The sequence below is a fragment of the Pongo pygmaeus genome, chromosome 1, assembly GCF_028885625.2.
Source record: "Pongo pygmaeus isolate AG05252 chromosome 1, NHGRI_mPonPyg2-v2.0_pri, whole genome shotgun sequence".
Lineage (NCBI taxonomy): Eukaryota > Metazoa > Chordata > Mammalia > Primates > Hominidae > Pongo > Pongo pygmaeus.
This window is the reverse complement of record NC_072373.2, coordinates 8,134,010-8,154,311: the sequence shown is the minus strand read 5'-3', so window position 1 is coordinate 8,154,311 and position 20,302 is coordinate 8,134,010. Positions and strand designations below refer to the sequence as shown.

Below are 20,302 nucleotides of genomic sequence, written 5' to 3'. Positions count from 1 at the left end.
GTTTTCACTTGCATCACCTCATTCTCCATATCATAGCTATCTAGTACCATCAGTAATGTTTCTAATGATATGGACCATTATTTTGTGATGCTATGAGGGAATGTTAAGGCATCAAGGACCATGTATGCTGCACTATTGAATCTACAGACTGGTGATTGTAAAGATTGTTCTAGCTTTTACTATTCTATACAGTGTTCTAAATATGGAGTAGGAAGAGATTTATTGGACAATGGAAACATATAGTCTGAAACTAAGGCTGTAATACTCATACTGTCTATAGCTGCCAACAATTTCTTCCAACAAAAGGGTTAATAAAATTTGGTCAATAGTTATCACTGCATTTGTGCAGAGATGACATAAAGTTTTCTAACTTAAAGGCTAGAAAATATGAAATTATGCAAAATAGTTTTCTACCCCAACAAAAAAATCTACGTACAGTTGTCCCTTGGTATCCTCAGGGGATTGGTTTGAGGACCCGCACAGATACCAAACATCAAGGATGCTCAAGTTCCCCAGTTTGCCCTCCCACATCTGTGGATTTTTGATCACGGGTGGTTGAATCCACAGATGTCGAAGTCATAAATAGAGAGGGCCTACTGTATGTAGAAAATACCAAAAAAGTTAGATTTATTTATCTGTTTATGTATCTTTATGTATAATTCATTTATAAATTTATTTCTGTTTCTTAGTCAAGAAGCTAGGATTCTTACAGCAGTTCCAGGACAACATGGATCTATCTATATCTCCAGCCATCAACTATGGGCAGCTTTTACACCTCAGTAAGAACTGAGTAACTAAGCAGCTAGCTATGGTACAGCAAAGCATAAGAATCCCATCCTTTTACCCCTCACACCTACATAAATAAACAATTTGTTGTTAAATATTTATCTGTTATGGGGTACTATGATGCCCCTTGAAATTGTTATCTAGCATTTTGCAAACATTTCGATTGATAACTTCTACCTCTGATCTCTCCCTGCATTGTTCTTGCTGATAATAAAGAACAACTGCCAATTATTCTTCATTCTTTGCCCTGGCTTTGGAAGACTGTTACTAAGTGCTCCAGCCATCATCTCCAAACTCCCAGTCAAGTCTCTCTGTATAGAATGTTGTTTTCTGTACAGATGAGCATTTTTTTTTCATCAATTTTGTGCGTGTGTGTGTGTGTGTGTGTATTTCCATCATTTCAACATCTTTTCAGTTCAAAGTCAAGACCTTCTCAAAGCATGCATTGCTCATAGCAACATGCCTACCTATCCTAGTTAAAACTTTAGTGCCAGGGTGTCATTGTGGAAAGAACAGGAACTTTGGAGACACCCACTGTCTTCTGTTACTTTCATTCTCTGTGCCTCCCCCATCTATTAATAAAGGTCATAAACGTACCTGGCAGGATTGATGTGAGAAAGCACACTAGTAATGAAATTGGAATCACACTTCCAGCCTAGTAGATACTCTGTATATGGTAGCTACTGTGCTTCATTATTTACACACAAAATAATTTTTACTTTTCTACAAACCACCTTCAGAGAATCTACTACCATACATTTGCCTTCTACTAGGTTGAGTGAATATTTCCAACACAAAAAAAAAAATGTTTGAAGTGATAGATATGTTAATTATTCTGATTTGATCATTGCACATTTCATGTATTGAAATATTACTCTGCACCCTATAAATATGTAACAAAAGTTTTAAAAAGCTAGGCTAAGTAAGGGAACCTGACAGTCCTAAGCAGCCATGTTCATCAACATCATCTTATTCTCTTTTTTTTTTGACTGTCTGTAAAATTAAAATGGTAAGAGGATCTATAAAGATAGTTGGCCCATAACAAATGAGCAGGTGCTTATAGTCCTGGTTAAATTCTGAGTCCCTAAGTACCCCTGTGGACGAGTGAAGAACATGCCATCCCAAAATACCCCAGATTGTTTCAAGTTGAAAACACTGGAGAAATTGTAATTTCAGAAAGGGCTAGCTGGCCTATTTCTTCCTATATGCAGCAAGCCATAAAGATTCCTCTGGGAGGAGTATCTTCCCTCTGCCAGGGCAAGAAAATAGCTCTTATCACCAGAGACTAGAAGCTGGGGCCTGCAATGAACCTAATAAAGGGCTGGGTGCAGTGGCTCATGCCTGTAATCCCAGCACTTTGGGAGGCCAAGGCGGATGGATCACTTGAGGCCAGGAGTTCAAGACCACCCTGGCCAACCTGGCGAACCCCGTCTCTACTAAAAAAATAAAAAATAAAAAAATTAGCTGGGCATGGTGGGGGGGCACCTGTAATCCCAGCTACTTGGGAGGCTGAGGCACGAGAACCACTTGAATTCGGGAGGTGGAGGTTGTAGTTAGCAGAGATCACACCACTGCACTCCAGCCTGAGTGACAGAGCAACACTCTATCTCAAAAAATTAAATTAAATTAAATTAAATTAAGAAATAAACTTAATCAAGTAACCCCTACTTTCCACTAGTTTTATGCCCCCCATATATTCCCTAGTGATTCTGCTAGAAAATTCATTGCCTTCAGCCAGATTTTCTTTGTTCTGTCATTTTTTTCTTAAATTTACTATTGTTTGTCTAAAAAGTATAGAAGTGTCTTGCTTTGGCCATTTCTTCAGACTTCACTCTCTTGTGAAGATCCCCATGTACATGTAAAACTAATAAAATGTGTATGATTTTCTCTATTAATCTGCCTGGTATCCATTTGGTCTGCAGATCCACAGAAGAGCTTAGGGGGGTTGCAGATGATCTCTGACTTCCTTACACCTGTTAAGGAATATAGGGTGGGGCAACATGTAACATCCTTTGCAGGTGGCCCATCTGTCTTCGTATAGCCATCTTTATTATTTTAGTCCCAGCAGTCTGTGGCCTGGGAAGATAGTGTTAGCACACTTTCCCGGAAGAAAAATTAAGTTATGGCACATAAGGAAATCTGTGGAGTATAGATACAAGAAGGGAAAACTGAGATGTCCAGGAAGATAGACAGTAAGAGGAGCTTCTGAGTTCTAAGCATAGGAAAGAGTGTGACTAAAACCAAGCCAAGGAACAACAAAAAGCAATTGGGTGTTAAAGTGTTGATGAGGATTAGAAAAATAGAGTGAAAGTAAATATAGAGATGCTACAAAAAAGAAAAACAGAAGTGAATGATCATAAGACTATTCTTGGCTCCTGCATCTCATTAACTACTAATTTACAAGTTATATACTTATAGAGTGCAAAGTGTATGTTGGCAGGTTCTTCTTCATGTAATACTACCATAATTAGTCATTAATAAATGCTTGCAAATGAGAATGAGTGAATTAGTAAAATTCTCCTTCCTTTTTTGAGGTACAATATTTTCATTTGATTTGATCATATGCATTCTCATTTTACTTCTCTTCCGAGTGATACTTATGTTCCATAATTTTACAATTGAGGAAAATTTGTTTTGATACTTTTGCATCATGTCATGAATTTAGTAGAAATATACTGGTGGTGATACAGGTAAGAACTAGATTTAATTTCTATGTGAGTCACACACATTTCATATGTCAAGGTGAAACCAACCTTTTGACTTAATAGTTAAGAGGATTGATCTTCTAACAATGCTTACAAATGGTTTTAAGATTTTTGGTCCAATAGTAATCTAGAGGTACTGAAATAATAATAGACATTTTGTGTTCATTACAGGATCTCCAGAAAATATAGCTCCAGAGCAGGATAAATGCCTAGATGAAAAATCAGAAAGTTGGGGTGAATTTTTTTGCTTCATTTAGGATGACAAGTTTAGCACTCAGCATACCCACAGCAAAAGTAGCAAGTGAATCAATATTTGCTGAATCAATGAACAAGGACATTTATGGGTAAATGACACACCAAGAATATTAAAAACCTAACACTGCATAGAAAAACACCAGACTAATTATTGTGTGTTATAAGCTGTTGAGGTGGGGCTATTGTAGCTATTTTGTTGTGAGAAAAGATAAGAGTGATATTAACAAGATAAATGCCAGTAAGAGTGGACTTGTGGCAGTATTCTCAAGATAGACTTGTTTATTGTTAGGGACAAACATGGCGCCACACTTCCCTGTGGTTCCACTGCTCCTAAATCTTAGCACCATCTTAATCTAGTAAGAATCCGTAAGACCGCTGACAATCTTGGAACAAAGTGTTGAAAGAGTTTAATGAGTAATCTATCAAAATCACTCTCCCAATAACGGCACACCAGATGGCTCAGCAGCATCACGCTTCACGGCAAAATAATCACTAATTAATCTTCTCGTACGTGTGTTATTCTCTTCACCCACACAGCTAAAGTTCAACAATAAACCTACTAAAAAATTCCAGTTTATTTTTTTGTTTGGATATTCAAGCCATGAGCAAACTGAGAAACAAAAATCAATCTCCAAACACCTCTGATGTGAACAGCCTAGAACAGCTTTGATACCAACATAGGATGATTTCACCCCAAACTCTAAAGGAATGGTATTATCAACATCCTCTGATAGCGAAGAGAATTCTCCACAGCATAATTTGCTTTTGACCACAACGACTTCAAAAAGTTAACAGGACGAAAACCACAGCATAAAAGAGGCTTGTGGAACTCCAGTGGTGCAATCGGTTAGCTCACGGTGCTTATAAAAGAGGCTTGAGTACTTGAGTGTAAAGTACTCTATATTTACAATGTAATTTTAAAACTCAGTAATATTTTTCTTACCCAGAGGCTCAACTTCTTGCAGCCTCCTCTTCTTTTAAATACAGCGCATAATTTTGAAATGATTAATAAAATGCCTCTGAGTCAAGAAAATAAAAACTTCACTGAATCCTGTATTTTTATCACTATCATGTTATTTACTCTTATTTATGTGCATGTATTAAAATTTTTTCATTTCCAACACAGTATAAGTATGATTAGTGTGTGGGGAGAAATATTTTAAAAGAAAATCTAAGAAGAAAAAAGATGGCAGCTGATTATATTAAGGAAACAGAGATGCTAAAATGAAGACAAAGGTAAGTTACTTAATGATAAAATAACAGGCATTCATCAGGACAATTCTGAGCCATAAAAAGAAGATATGTTAGACTTGTTATTTTCTGTTTAAGAAGACATGGAAGTGGTCATTTTAGAAACCCTTCAAAATATTATGCTTTATTTTTTAGAACTGGCATTTGGAAAGGTAAGATTAGTCATGTAGAAAAATCTCATACGCGGAACATTTTATTCTCCGACAAAACCAAGTAAAAATGGACTATTACCATATTTAGAAATTTCTGAAGTAAGTTTATTTTCTCAACAGTAGGAGTTAGTAAAAGAAGTATCTGGGCTTTCATCTTTTTTAAAAAAACATCATTTGCATGTAAGAAAAATCAAGTGCCACTTTCTCAACAGCAATCATAATTCGGGATAGAGAAGTGAATAATAAGGTGACATAGAATAGATAAGCTAAAAGAGATTCTATTTGGGAGAAATAAAAACAGAATCATTATTTATATCGACATTGAGGAATGCAATAGGAAATTAATATAAGTAAATGCTATTTCCAAAAAAGGAGCAGAGTACAAAGGCTATGCCAGCCCCCTGCCTAGGTTCACATCCCAGGTCCCTCATTTGCAGGCTGTGTGACCTGAGCAAGAGACTTGGATTCTCTGGGCCTTGGTGTCCTCATCTGTAATCATCTGTAAGAAGTTGACAAAATACTAATGCCAAAGATTAGTGGTAAGGATCCATTGAGATAACATGCACAATGCACTTAAAACACAGTCTGCCACACAGACATGCTCCTGAGATGAGAGTTATTATCAGTTGATACTTCTGAAGTGTCATATTGAGGAGCACTTAATCTAGTTTAAGGGGCGATGGGAAACATGAGTAGCTAGTGTTGCTCTGGGCTTCCCAGTCATGTTAAACACTTCCAATTCAACTGTATTTTAAACACCCCAGGTGATCAAACCAGAGTCTTTTGTGTGCTGAAATATGCCTGTTTTTCCCTACAGCAAAGAACACTAACAAAATCCCAAAAAGAAATTAGAGACAAACTTATTATATTTCACGGGGATAGCCACAGATTTCCAAAGGCAGCATGCTCCGCACACTAGGTTTACAAAACCATACTGTGAATACCAGATGCCAATGAGAGACCTGCCTGCTTTAGAGGAGGACTGATGTGAGAACACCCTGAACCTGACAGTAGAAGAATAACAGGGACAGAGAGAGCACGGGGACAGCAATCAGAATGGGAGATGAATTCTTAGGGAAGCATAATATTTGCCTAGGACTAAAAAAAGAAAATCGACATTAAAATAATAAAGCAATTGGCAGTGAGAGCAACAGATAATCATAAGTCAACGATCTTTTTTACATACACAGAGTAGACCAGTCTAGCTGCCTAATGGCAGTTATGACACCTTAGGCATTCTGCATAGATGAAAAATCATGCTGAAATTTGAAAAAAATGATCCATGTAATACTGGTGTGAATAACTGGTTTCAGATCTACATTATACAGCCTATATGATATTAGCATGTTCATTCCCCAGATTTAGATAGATAGTTCCATCAGCCAATCCTTTAACAAGATTCTATTATATGTGTATATATATATATGGGTTACATGCACAGAATAGTATTCAGATGAGATAAAAATCATGCTTACTTCATCTAAGTACAGTGTGAGGAAACCATCACAATTGCAAAAGCCAGGGCAATAATAAATTACAGTGGAAAACAACATTCCATCTAAAATTCAGTATACATTCTGCAAAATTTCCATTAGTTAATCTGGCTGAATGAGCTGGAAGAAAGTAGGGCACTGAATTAACTTTTTAATAGGCAGAGGAGTTTCTACAGCATGTAGTTCTTCAAACCAGAGGGAGCACACACTGCCAAACAAGCACATGTGGAAATCATGGGAAAAAAAGGCTCAACTGCAAGTCATGAGGCTTAAATTCTAATCCTAGTGTCTGTAACTGCATGTCAGGAGTAAGTCACTTCCTTTCTTTTGTTCTGAGATGGAGTCTCACTTTGTCACCAGTCTGGAGTGCAGTGGCGCGATCTCGGCTCACTGCAACCTCCGGCTTCCAAGTTCAAGCGATTCTCCTGCCTCGGCCTCTCAAGTAGATGGGACTACAGGCATGCGCCACCACACCTGGCTAATTTTTGTATTTTAGTAGAGACAGGGTTTCACCATGTTGGGTAGGATGGTCTCTATCTCTTGACCTCGTGATCTGCCTGCTTCGGCCTCCCAAAGTGTTGGGATTACAGGCGTGTGCCACCGCGTCCAGCCAAGTCACTTCCTTTCTTAGAGCTGGCATCTGTAAATGCAGCCGGGATCACTAAAGACTTTTTAGTTCTGAGTCCATGACAAGATGTGCAGTCAAAACACTAGCTAGGAGTTGTGGCAGAGTAGCCGCCATCCTTATTTTTGCCTCCTTGTGTCAAAGGGAAATGGATTTTTCTTTATTTCTCAGACATTCTTGCCATTTCCCATGTCCCAATACTCTAACACGAAAGAGAAAAATAGCCCAAAATGAAATATAAAAGCTGACTTTAATTTCAGTTGCTTATAACTCAATCCTGATGATTCTCAAGGGCTGCTATAGTATAGAGTTTTGTGTACACAGAGCAAATGAATGCTTATTCCAAATAGGAACTGGTTTTATGCGTGTGTTCTATTTACACATTTCCAAAAACTAGTTGTAAAAACGCACACATGCCTTGGGATTAGCCAATAACACATCCCACGTGCCAAAATATCCTGAATGCATTTTGTTTGAAAATCAATTATCACTCCCAAGGAATAAGCAATATAGTCTTCTCATAATACCTGCTAATGGTATCTCTTTTAAAAATCACTATTCCTTAATATTTGAACCATAATGAATGATAAGTCTAATTTCAAAGCCACAGCCTTGGTCACTGAAACAGTCACAGTTTTTATGAAATTTCAAAACAAAATCAGATGGAATGCACTTTGATCTGTATTTTGCAGAAACAAATGCTTGAATTGAGAAAAGCGTGTAGGACATCAGGACTGATGTTTGCAACTTTTGAATAATCTTTACAGCAAAGTATCATTTTAAAAATCCTAGTTTACATAAGCACATGTATTTATCAATTTTTATTTTTAAAATCTCTGTGTGTATATGTTGGTGTATGAGTTTTAGTAATTAAAATAATCTGAAAATAAGAATTTTAGGTTTTAGAATACCTAAAATCTAATACACAAGCTTTCCATGAACCTACTGGATAGAGATCATCTTTCTCAAAATTAGTTTGGAAACTAGATATGGGTAAATTTGTTAAATAAGATGTATTAAAACATTTTTTCTGTTTGCTGTTTTAAAACCAGCACAGTCTTTCATAAACAATTTGATTGTAATTTTAAATATCACAATTAAAATTATAACTACTGCCTAACAATAACAATGAGGCAGGTTCAGAATCCATAATGAGTAAATTCAGATGAGTTATTAAAAGTATTAACAACTCCCCTCAAAAATCCCCCCCTCTTTTCTTCACCATTCTGCTTCCCAATTTCACTATTTTGTGTAATGAGCCAGAATTTAAACATCAGATGTTTTTAAAGAATTAAAATCAGGCTGGGCATGGTGGCTCACACCTGTAATCCCAGCATTTTGGGAGGTCAAACTGAGAGGATTGCTTGAGACTAGGAGTTCGAGACCAGCCTGGACATCATAGTGAGACCCCATCTCTACAAAAAGTTTCTCAAAAAATTAGCAGGGCATGGTGGTGCACGCCTGTCGTCCCAGGTACTTGGGAGGCTGAGGTGGGAGAATTGCTTGAGCCCAGGAATTTGAGGTTGCCGTTAGCCATGATCATGCCACTGCACTGGGTGACAGAGTAAGACAAAAATTAAAAAAGAATTAAAATCAATTAGCTTCTAAGAAAATATGGTTTCATAAGGTTCTTTTAATAAAGTACATAGACAGCTTTATTTCCAGAATTCAAAGAAATTCTAGGGGAGGTGGGGGACTGGGGCAGGCTGGTCAATGGGTACAAAATTACACTTAGGCAGGAAGAATAAATTTTGGTGCTCTATTACACAGTAGGGTGACTATAGCAAATAACAATGTAGTGTATATTTCAGGATAGCTAGAAGAGGAGATTTTGAATGCCGTTACCACAAGGACATGATAAATGTTTAAAGTGATGGATACGGTAATTGCCCTGATTTGTTCATTATATTATATATACATGCATTGAAACATCACATCATACCTTATAAATATATACAACTATAAGGTGCCAATTATAAATAAGAAAAGAAATTCTAGATGCTGTAGGTAATATTAACGAGAAGAAATGTCTGGAGCCTCAGTGGATCAGTAATCTTGGTGGACAACACACACATGCCCCCTGGTGGAAGGAGTACTGCATTATATGGGGCAATGGTTATGAGCCTGGCCTTTGAGCCAGACTGCCCTGGCCCCGCTGCATCTTAGCAGTTCTTTAGTCTTCAAAATTCAAATTTTTACCATTTTCATTATGTAATAAGCTTTCCTATAAATGTGATTATCATTCTTAGAACACGTATGTTCAGACTGGCTTCTCTCCTAAATTCGTGTATGGTATTTTGAACAGCCTTTGTGACATCTCCACGTGAATATTGAATAAACATCTCAAATTCATCATGTCAAAATTGAATTGTTGGCTTTCATCTGAAACCCACTCTTCTCGCAGTCCTTCTCATCTGAGTTAATATCAGTGACTTTCATTCCACTGCTTGGACCAAAGCTTGGATCGTCTTTGATGTCTTTCTCCCATTCACCGACTCCAGTCCAGAAGCACATTCTGATGATCCTGTTTTGCTCTATGTTCTTAGAATCTGCCCACTTATCAGCCACCCACCTCCACCACCTCCACCACCCCAGTCCAACCTCATAGCATCCTGTGGCTGAGTCACTGCAACAACATTCAAACTAATTTCATTCACACTTTGCCCTTTGCTATGATGATTATCTTAAAACATACATCAGATCGTGTCGCTCCTATGCAAGCCCTCAACAATTTCCCCTATTTCTCAGGGTAGAAATAAAATTCCTTGTCATAGGCTTTACAAGATCTTATATGATCTGGCCACCCCAGTTACTTCTCTGTCTCCCTTTCCTATTTCCTTGCCCATCTTTACACATCCTCCTCTAGTTCACAGACCTCCTTGTTGCTCCTCAAACATACCAAGCATGTGCAGGCCTTGGGCTTTGCTAGTCTCTCTGCCTGGAGTGCTCAGAACTCTTCCTCCAGAGAGCAGAACACCCCACTTCCTTCCTTCAGTTGGATTCTAGCCAAAGCCACTACATCAGAGACACCAGCCCTGACTACACTGGTGTAGAAGACCGCATATCTTTTAGTTGGCTTTCATAAAAACCATTTTTATTTAGTACTCATCACCACTTACCATATAACATATTTACCTATTTTTTATTGATTATTATCTTGTCTAGTGAATATTTTAAGCTCTAGGTAAGTATGGACATTTTTGTTGGTTTGCTTGGTTGGTTTTAGTGGTTTGTTTGCTTGATCTGCTCTCTGACCATGACTTAATTTCTGAGATATTGCAACCAACTAAAAAATATGAGAGTGGAAATGGATAAAAGGATCTTACATTATTTCATAGCACAAATTCTTAGAAATAAAATAGAGGAGCCAAAAGATGCACATATTTCTTAAGTGTTGCTATTTTATTTATTTATTTTTTTTTTGAGATGGAGTCTGTGTCACCCAGGCTGGAGTGCATTGGTGCGTTCTTGGCTCATTGCAACCTCCCCTCCCTGATTCAAGCGATCCTCTGGCCTCAGCAGCCTGAGTAGCTAGGATTACAGGCACGTATCACCAAGCCTGGCTAATTTTTGTAATTTTAGTAGAGACTGGCTTTCACCATGTTGGCCAGGCTGGTCTCAAACTCCTGACCTCAGGTGATCCGCCTGCCTCAGCCTCCCAAAGTGCTGGGATTACAGGTATGAACCACCATGCCCAGCCTATGTATGTCTATGTTATTTAAATGTAATATTGTTCCATCTCCAGATGGCATTATTAGCAATAATACATATATAGTATAATATACATATATATTATATACATAATTTAAATTCTCACCAAAAGGGTATAAATGTGTTGGTATCCCTGTAAAGTAGTTAACCACCTGGAATTATTATTTTTCTCATTCTTCATTTGCTGGGAAAAAATGGTATTTTGCTTTAATTTGATTTAACTGGAGTTATATTATATTGAATTTCAGCTAAAATGCAGTCTTTTAATACACACTGAGTGAAAGAAAAGATGTTTCAAGTTGACAGGGAAGGTTTCACAAAAGGGTAGGTTAGACTAGGAATGGAAGGATTTTAGACTGTTGGTCAAGAGGGAGGTCCTTCAATTTCTCCCCAATTCTCCTAAAAATGCTCTCTTTTCTTATTTTTTCACCCCTCAATTTTGATTTGTTTCCTAGGCTTATCTTACGTAATTAATTAATAAAAATGCATTCCCTTTTTATTTTTCAAATTCTTTGCTCCATTATTTACTTATACCAGGTTTTATTAATTTACCCTATTAGACTTCATTTCTTGAGCCATTCATCTGTCATCCATCCACTCATCTGCTATCCATTCATCCATCATCCATCCACCCATCTGCTGTCTATCTAACAGATAACTATTCACTGTCTGCTTGGTTTTAGGTGCTTAACTACAAGCCACAGATGTAAAAGTGAAGATGACACTCTCCTTCCCTCTACCCTCAAGAGACTCACAGTGCCGTGGAGTATCCTGTGCTTTAAAAAGCCAATGATGGGCCAGGTGTGGTGGCTCATGCCTGTAATCCCAGCATTTTGGGAGGCCAAGGTGGGCGGATCACCCGAGGTCAGGAGTTTGAGACAAGCCTGGCCAACATGGTGAAACCCCATCTGTACTAAAAATACAAAAATTAGCTGGGTGTGGTGGTGCATGCCTGTAGTACCAGCTGCTCAGGAGGCTGGGGCAGGAGAATGGCTCGGACCCAGGAGACAGAGGTTGCAGTGAGCTGAGATTGGGCCACTGCACTCCAGACTGGGTGACAGAACAAGACTCTGACTCAAAAAAAAAAAAGCAAAAAAAAAAAGCCAACAATAACTTCTGGTTTTAACAGACATTTAAAAAGCTTAGAAGCTGTCACTCTCATCCTTTCAACAAAAGAAAACTGAACAAGCTGAAACTCAACTATTTTTCCTGGACCATTCAGGGAAGTAAAGTTGTAGGACAAACCTCCATTCCAAGATCTGCACAGACAGGCTCATCCAGAGACATCACCAAGATCTACTTACTTGGAGCAGAAGCTTTTGGATCCATAAACTGATAGAAACATGAAAATGGCTCTTCTGACAAAGAACTTGAGACTCAGTGTGAACTAGCTTGACAGTGAGGAACTCGAGGGGCTCATAGTGTTGGTGAGGAATGGGGCACATGCCTTCATGAGCTACATTTCCAGAAATCCCACCAGATTCTCATGGTGAAGATCCAAGAAAGATCCCTCACGGCTCTGGCAGAAGAGGGAAAAGTAATCATCGCGAAAAATGCCCAGAGCCCTCTCTATAACAAAGGCCTCTACCCCAAAGGAAAGACATTGTCAGACATTATTCTCACTAGGGAAAAGGCATTTCTCCAACTACAGTTCCCCTCTAGACTTTGTCTCTCACCGAAGGGAGGAATAAACGCAAACAACATTAACAGGGGCAGAGCTTCTACAAAATAGTTTGGGAAAGCTACAGCTGGGAAAGGAAGATAGTGATGGGAGACAGGGGATCTATACCTCTGGAGAACACTTGCAAAGGTCACAGCTGCAAGGGACAGACTCTGAAATGCTGAGATTTCATTGAAATATTATATAATTCTCTCATTCCCTAACAACTATCCACCATATCTATAGGCTATGGTATAATAACAGATTACAGCTGAAAGAGCTGTTAAGACACAAACATTCTCTGAGGTGAAATACTTAGAGGAGCTCAAAATCACAGAAGAATAAAAATAAAAGCACTAGAGGAATTTGAAGCTTCTGTCATTTATAACCACAGCAAACATTAAGCACGGTCCAAGTACTAAACCATAAATTAGCACACTGAAGGCCTGAGTTCCCATTATCTAATACAAAATGTGCAGCTTTCTTTCCTTTCTCTCTCTCTCTTTTTTTCTTTTCTTTTTTTTTTTTTTTGAGATGAGAATTTCACTTTGCTGTCCAGCTGGAGTGTAGTAGTGTGATCATGGCTCATTGCAGCCTCTACCTCCCAGGCTCAAGCAATCCTCCCAACTTAGCCTTTCGAGTAGCTGAGACCACAGGCACGTGCAACCACACCGGGCTAATTTTTTTTATTTGTAGAGATGGGGTCCCACCACATTGCGCAGTCTGGTCTTGAACTCCTGGGCTTAAGCTATCTGCCTGCCTTGGCCTACTAAAGTGCTGGGATTACAGACATGAGCCACCCTACCCGGCCATGTTCAGCTTTGAATGTAAAATTACAAGGCAGGCAAAAAAGTAAGAAAAACACAGTGTAAAGAGGCAAAACAATCATGAGAACCAAATTCGAATCTGACACAGAAATTGGAATTATCAGACAGGAAGTTTAAAGTAATTATAATTAATATGTTAGGGACTCTAATAGAAAAAGTGCAAAATGGAAGAGTAGATGAATAATGTAAGCAGAAAGATTCTAAGAAAGATAATTCTAAGAAAGACTCAAAATGAAATGTTAGAAATAATACTAAAAAAGAAATAAAGAATACCTTGCTGGGCTCATTAGCAGGCTACACAACTCTAAGGAAAGAATCAGTGAGCTTGAAGATTAGCCAATAGAAACCTCAAAAACTGAAATTCAAAGAAAAAAATAATAAGGAAAACAAAAAGAACAACAACAACAAAGGCATCCAAAAACTGTGGGACAATATCTAAAAATGTAGCGTTAACATAATTGGAATACCAGGAGGAGAGCAAAGACAGTGCAGCAGAAGAAATATTGAAATGATAGTGGCTGAAGACTTTCCAAAATTAATAACAAATGCCACACCACACTCAGAGAGAAAGAAAAGTAAATAACAAAAAAACTAAATCTACACGTATCTTATTCTAACTGCAGAAAATCAAAGAAAATAATCTTGAAAAAAGCCAGAAAAATATCCTTACCTATAGAGAAACAAAAATATGAATGACAGTGCACTTCTCATCAGAAACTATGCAGGCAAAAAACAGAATGCAGTGAAATATGTAAAGTGTTGAAGGAAGAAAACCCACTAACCTAGAATCTTGCATCAAGTGAAATTACCCTTCAAAAGTAGAGAAGAAATAAATATTTTCTCAGACAAACAACAACTGAAAGAATACATCACCAGTGGGCTTGCCTTGCAAGAAATGTTACAAAGAAGTTCTTCACAGAGAAAAAAAAAATAATATAGACCAGAAACTTGTATATACATAAATAAAGAAAGAACATCAGGGAACAAATAAATAAAGGTAAAACAAAATCTCTTATTTTTCTTATTCTTAGTTTATCTAAAATATAACTATTTGTTTAAATAAATAACAGTAACAGAGTATTAGGTGATTATAAAATATGGATAAGTGAAATGAACAACAGCAGTGTTGTAAGGGAAGAAAGGGATGAATTGGGAATATTCTGTTACAAGGTACCTTCATGGCATATGAAACAGTATAGTGTAATTTGAACACAGAGTTAGCTGAATTAAAATGCATTTTGTAAACTCTGGAACAGCTGCTTAAAACTTTAAAAAATAAGTACAATTGATATGCTAAGAGAAGAGACAAAATGGAATTATTTAAACTGCTCAATTAAAACCAGAGTTGGCTAAAAAAGAAGGGGGGAAAGACATAAATGAACAAATGCAATGGACAAAATGCATGTTTTGTCCAAATGCATTGCAATACAATGAACAAAATACATACAAATATGTAATAAGAATCCACATATCTCAATAATCACCTTAAAAATAATGGTCTAAATACACCAATTAAAAAGCAGCGATTATCCAAGTGGGTTAAAAGGAAAAAGACCTGACTATACATGTGTATAATAAACTAACTTTAAATACAAAGACTCATATATGTTAAAAGAGGGAGGAAAAGAGGGAAAAAGAGATATCATGTTCACACTAATCAAAATCTTTTGAAATAGTATCTAATACAGAAGCAATATTAAGTTTAGGCAAGGCGGACTTCATAACAAGCAAGGTTATCAGGGATAATGGAAAGAATTATCTAAAAAGATCAATTCTTCAACAACAATAAATTGATTATGAAGATCAGTTTTCTATTACAATCCTAAATGTGTAAACACTTAACAACAGAATGTTAAAATACATAAGGCAAAACTAGATAGAACTGAAAGGAAAAATAAACTCATTATTACAGTTACAAACTTCAACACCACTCTTTCATTAATTGACAGACCAAATAAGCAGCAGAGAATCAAGCAGTCAGAATATAGTTGACCTGAAAAGTACTATCAATCACTTGATATAAATTGACATTTATATAATGTTCTATCCAATAACAGCAGAGTAACATTATTCTAAAGCATACATGAAATATTTATCAAGATCAAACACATCTTGTGTCATAAAATAGATCTTAACAAATCTAAAAGAATAGAAATCATACAAAGTATATTCTCAGATGCAAAGGAATTAAACTAGAAATCAATGAAAGAAAGGTAGTTGGAAAGTCTCCAACTATTTGGAAATTAAACAACATAATCTTTAGTAACCCACAGGTCAAAGAAAATGTCTAAAGAGAAACTGAAAATTATTTTTAACTAAATTAACATGTAAATGCAGTTGATCAAAACAGGTGGACTGCAGCAAAGGCAGTGGTTAAAGGGAATTCCTATCATTATTAAGCATTAATGCATTTATTAGAAGAAAGATACAAATTAATAACCTAAGATTATATGCTAGCAATATTAGAACCTAGAGAAAGAACAGCAATTTAAACCTAGAGTAATCAGAACAAAATAAATAATAAAATTACATCAGAAATCAATAAAATTGAGAATAGGAAAACAACAGAGAAAAATCAACAAAATTAAAAGCTGGTTCTTGTAAAAGGTCAACAAAATGAACAAATCTCTGCCCAGGCGAACCATGTGAAAAAGAAAGAAGACTCAAATTACCAATATCAGAAATTAGAGAGTGGTCATCATTAAGGATCCATATAATTAAAAGGTAATAAAGGAACACTATGAGCAATACTATGCCCACAAATTTGATAACTTAGATAAAAAATGAACAAATTACTTCAAAGACACAAACCATCAAAACTTACATAAGATGAAATGGGTAGCCTGAATAGCTCTATTTCTAGTAAATTATTGATTGAATCAATAATTAATAACTTCCCCCTCAAAAAAGCAATGGGCCCAGATAATTTTACTGGTGAATTCTATCAAACATTTAGGGAAGAGATGATTCCATTTCTCCACAATGTCTTCCAGAAAACTGAAGCAGAGGTATCGCTTCCTAGCTTATTCTAAAGCCAGCATTAACTTAATACTAAAGCCAGATAAATACAAGAAAGGAAAACGACAGACCATTTTCTCTTGACATAGAAACAAAAGTCCTTAACATATTATCAAATGAAATTTAACAGTTAATAAAAAGAATTATACACCACAACCAAATGGACTTATTCCACATACGCAAGCCTGATACAGCATTTGAAAATCAATTAATGTAATTCATCATAGGACAAGCTAAAGGTGAAAACTCACGTGATCATATCAATTTGTGCCACGAAATCATTAGACAAAATCCAAAACTCATTCATGTAAAAGAAAAAAAAAACTCTTAGCAATCTAGGATCAGAGGAGAACTTTCTCAACTTGATGAAAACATCTACAAAAACACTACAGCTAACATCATTACTAATGGTAGAAACTGGACAGTTTCTCTCTAACATCAGAAATAAGGCAAGAGTGTCCTCTCTCACACTTCATTTCAACATTGTATTAGAAGCTCTAGCTAGTTCAATAAGGCAAAGAAAAAATGTTATACACATTGGAAAAGAAGAAATAGTTAAATTTGCCTTTGTTTGCAGATGATGTAATTGTCTATGTAGAAAATCCCAAAGAATCTACAAAAACACTCCTGAAATTTAAAAGGTAGAATATAAAGTTTATAGGATACAAGCTCAATAAATAAACGTTAATTGCTTTCTTATTTACCAAAAATCAACAATTGGAACTTGAATTTAACAATACCAGTCACAATAGCAGCAAAATTGGAAATAGTGATAAATCTAACAAAATATATACAAAATCTATGGGGAAAACTACATAACACTGATTAAAGAAATAAAAGATTTAAAAATGGAGAGTCTATGTTCATGGACTGGAATGCTCAATGTTTTAAAGATGCTAATTTATCACAACTGAACAACTGAACTATAGACTCAACGCTATACCAGTCAAAATCACAGAAAGCTATTTTATAGATACTAAAAAATGATTGTGGAGTGCACATAAAAGGAAAAAGATTCAGAATAACCAACATAATAATGAAGGATAAAAGCAAAGTTGGCTTTCGGAGGCCTAGGTGGGCGGATCACGAGGTCAGGAGATTGAGACCATCCTGGCTAATACGGTGAAACCCCATCTCCATTAAAAATACAAAAAATCAGCTGGGCGTGGTGGTGGGCACCTGTAGTCTCAGCTACTTGGGAGTCTGAGGTAGGAGAATGGCGTAAACCTGGGAGGTGGAGCTTGCAGTGAGCCGAGATGACGCAACTGCACTCCAGTCTGGGTGGCAGAGCAAGACTCCGTCTCAAAAACAAACAAACAAACAAAAAAACACCATAGTTGGAATATCCACACTGATTTCAAAACTTACTTTAAGGCTGTAGTAATCAAGACAGTGAGTACTGGCAAAAGAACAGATAAATATATAAGTAGAACAGAATAGAGAGTCCAGGTATAGACCCACAGAGTCAACTGATCTTAGACAAAGGAGCAGAAACAATTCAGTAGAAAAAGGATAGTGTTTTCCATCATTATTTGTTGTTTTAACACAACATAACCAATTGTTACGTAAAAAAGAAAACCTGACTCTACATGCAGGCCTTATTAATTTTCACAATAATTAACTCAAATTGTATTATAGACCTAAATACAAAATGCAAAATCAGAAACCTACTAGAAGAAAACATAGGAGGGAATCTGCCTGACCTTGCAGCCCACGATGGGTTGTTAGGTATAGCACTAAAATCACTAGTGCAACATGACCTTACATACCATGATGAGTTTGTAGAGATAGCACTAAAATTTAGAATTACCAGTATTACAAAATGAACCCTTATATGTATGTATTTCATTCTTACCAGAACAGTGGAAACACTTGCACAAAGCTAACGCAATTGTCTTCATTTCACTTGTTGCACACACTCTCTACCTTTGGCTCCCTGATGAGTAAGCAAGGGCTGCAAACAAAAGCAACAATGGGTTGCCCTATCTGCCTTTCCTGTGGTAGAGAAGCAGGAGCCAACTCCAAGAGTTCCCAATGGCCAAAGATAAAACCATTTCAGAAAAAAAAAAAATTGTATTAAGTAATTTTATACTTTGAGATTATATCCCAAAGTACCAAAAAAAAAAAAAAAAAACCCACTATGGGTTCACGCTGATGTAAATAAATAATTGAATAAATAAATAGAAACATCTTTCCTGCCAAGAATTCCAAATAATTTACATAGATACTTCACCCTGAATGAGGTGGAGCATAACACTCCACTCCTTCAGTGGGGGCCACATTTAGTAACTGTTTTTCCAAAAGGTATACCATGACAAAGGGAAAAATATGAGTCACTTTACAATATATTTTACATCAGCAGTGATGCCATGTTTATAGTGTACACACTTAAATGTATATTATTAACTGAAAGAAGCCACTCTAAAAAGCCTATGGAGTGTATGACTCCATCTACATGACACTCTGAAAAAGGTAAAAAGAGATGGTAAAAGGATCCATGGTTTTCTGATGTGACGACAATAGCACTTTACCTCTGTGATTTTCCTCCCCCAAACCCATAACCTCAGACTAATTAGGAGAAAAAAAAATGTTAAACAAACCCTAATTCAGGGGCATTTTACAAAATAACCAAGCAGTGCTCCTCAAAACGGTCAAGGCCGTCAAAAACGAAAGTTTGAGAAACTGTCATAGTCTAGAGGACCAGAAGAGGTGTGATGGTTGATAATAAGTGTCAATTTATTGGATTGAAGGATGCAAAGTATTGTTCCTGAGTGTGTCTGTGAGGGTGTTGCCAGAGCAGATTAACATTTGAGGCAATGGACTGGGAGAGGCAGACCACCCTCCATCTGGGTGGGCACCATCCAATCGGCTGCTAGTGCTGCTAGAAAAAGCAGGTGGAAGAAGGTGGAAGAGCAGACTTGCTGAGTCTTCCGGCCTCCATCTTTCTCCCATGCTGGATGCTTCCTGCTCTCAAACATCAGACTCCAGGTTCTTCAGCTTTTGGACTCTTGGATTTACACCAGTGCTTTGCCAGGGGCTCTCAGGTCTTCGGCCACACACTGAAGGCTGCACTGTCAGCTTCCCTCCTTTTGAGGCTTTGGGACTCCGACTGAGCCACTACTGGCTTCCTTGCTCCTCACCTTGCAGATGGCCTATCATGGGACTTCACCTTGTGATCGTGTGAGTCAATTCTCCTTAATAAACTCCCTTTCATAGATACATCTTTCTATTAGTCCTGTCCCTCTAGAGAACCCAAGGCTACAAAGCTGTGCAGCATGTGACTGTACCGAATACTGTAGGCAAGTGTAATACAATGATATTTGTGTATCTCAACATATCTAAACATAGAAAACGCAATGCATTACTCTACACCATTATGATAGTTACAATATCACTAGGCACTAGGAAACTTTCAGCTCCATTATAATCTCACAGGACCATTGTCATACATGCTGTCCATTGCTGACCGAAACATTGTTATGAGATACATGACTATATATAATTTTTATGTAAGAATTTTACATTTATTTTCTATTTTAAAAAGGACACTGTTCACCATAACATCTTGATAATTTATTAAATTGCAAATACATACGAGGATAAAAAATTTCAAATGTCATCTTCTCTATTTTTAATTAATGCCTAGTGAGAGCATAAACATTATTTCAACCTACCAGTCCATATTTTAAAATACAAGTTCACACTTAAATACATTTGGAGTGAAAAATGTCTAAAACACCCTAGGCATGGTGGCTCATGGCTGTAATCCCAGCACTTTGGGAGGCTGAGGTGGGCGGATCACCTGAGGTCAGGAGTTTG

At 36.9% G+C, this 20,302-nt stretch overlaps 1 protein-coding gene across 12 annotated transcripts in view; it reads right to left on the bottom strand.

Moving 5' to 3' along the window:
• The window catches only part of RGS7 (regulator of G protein signaling 7), a 600,061-nt gene that overhangs the window by 167,213 nt on the left and 412,546 nt on the right, over nt 1-20,302 (bottom strand). The window lies entirely within an intron of this gene.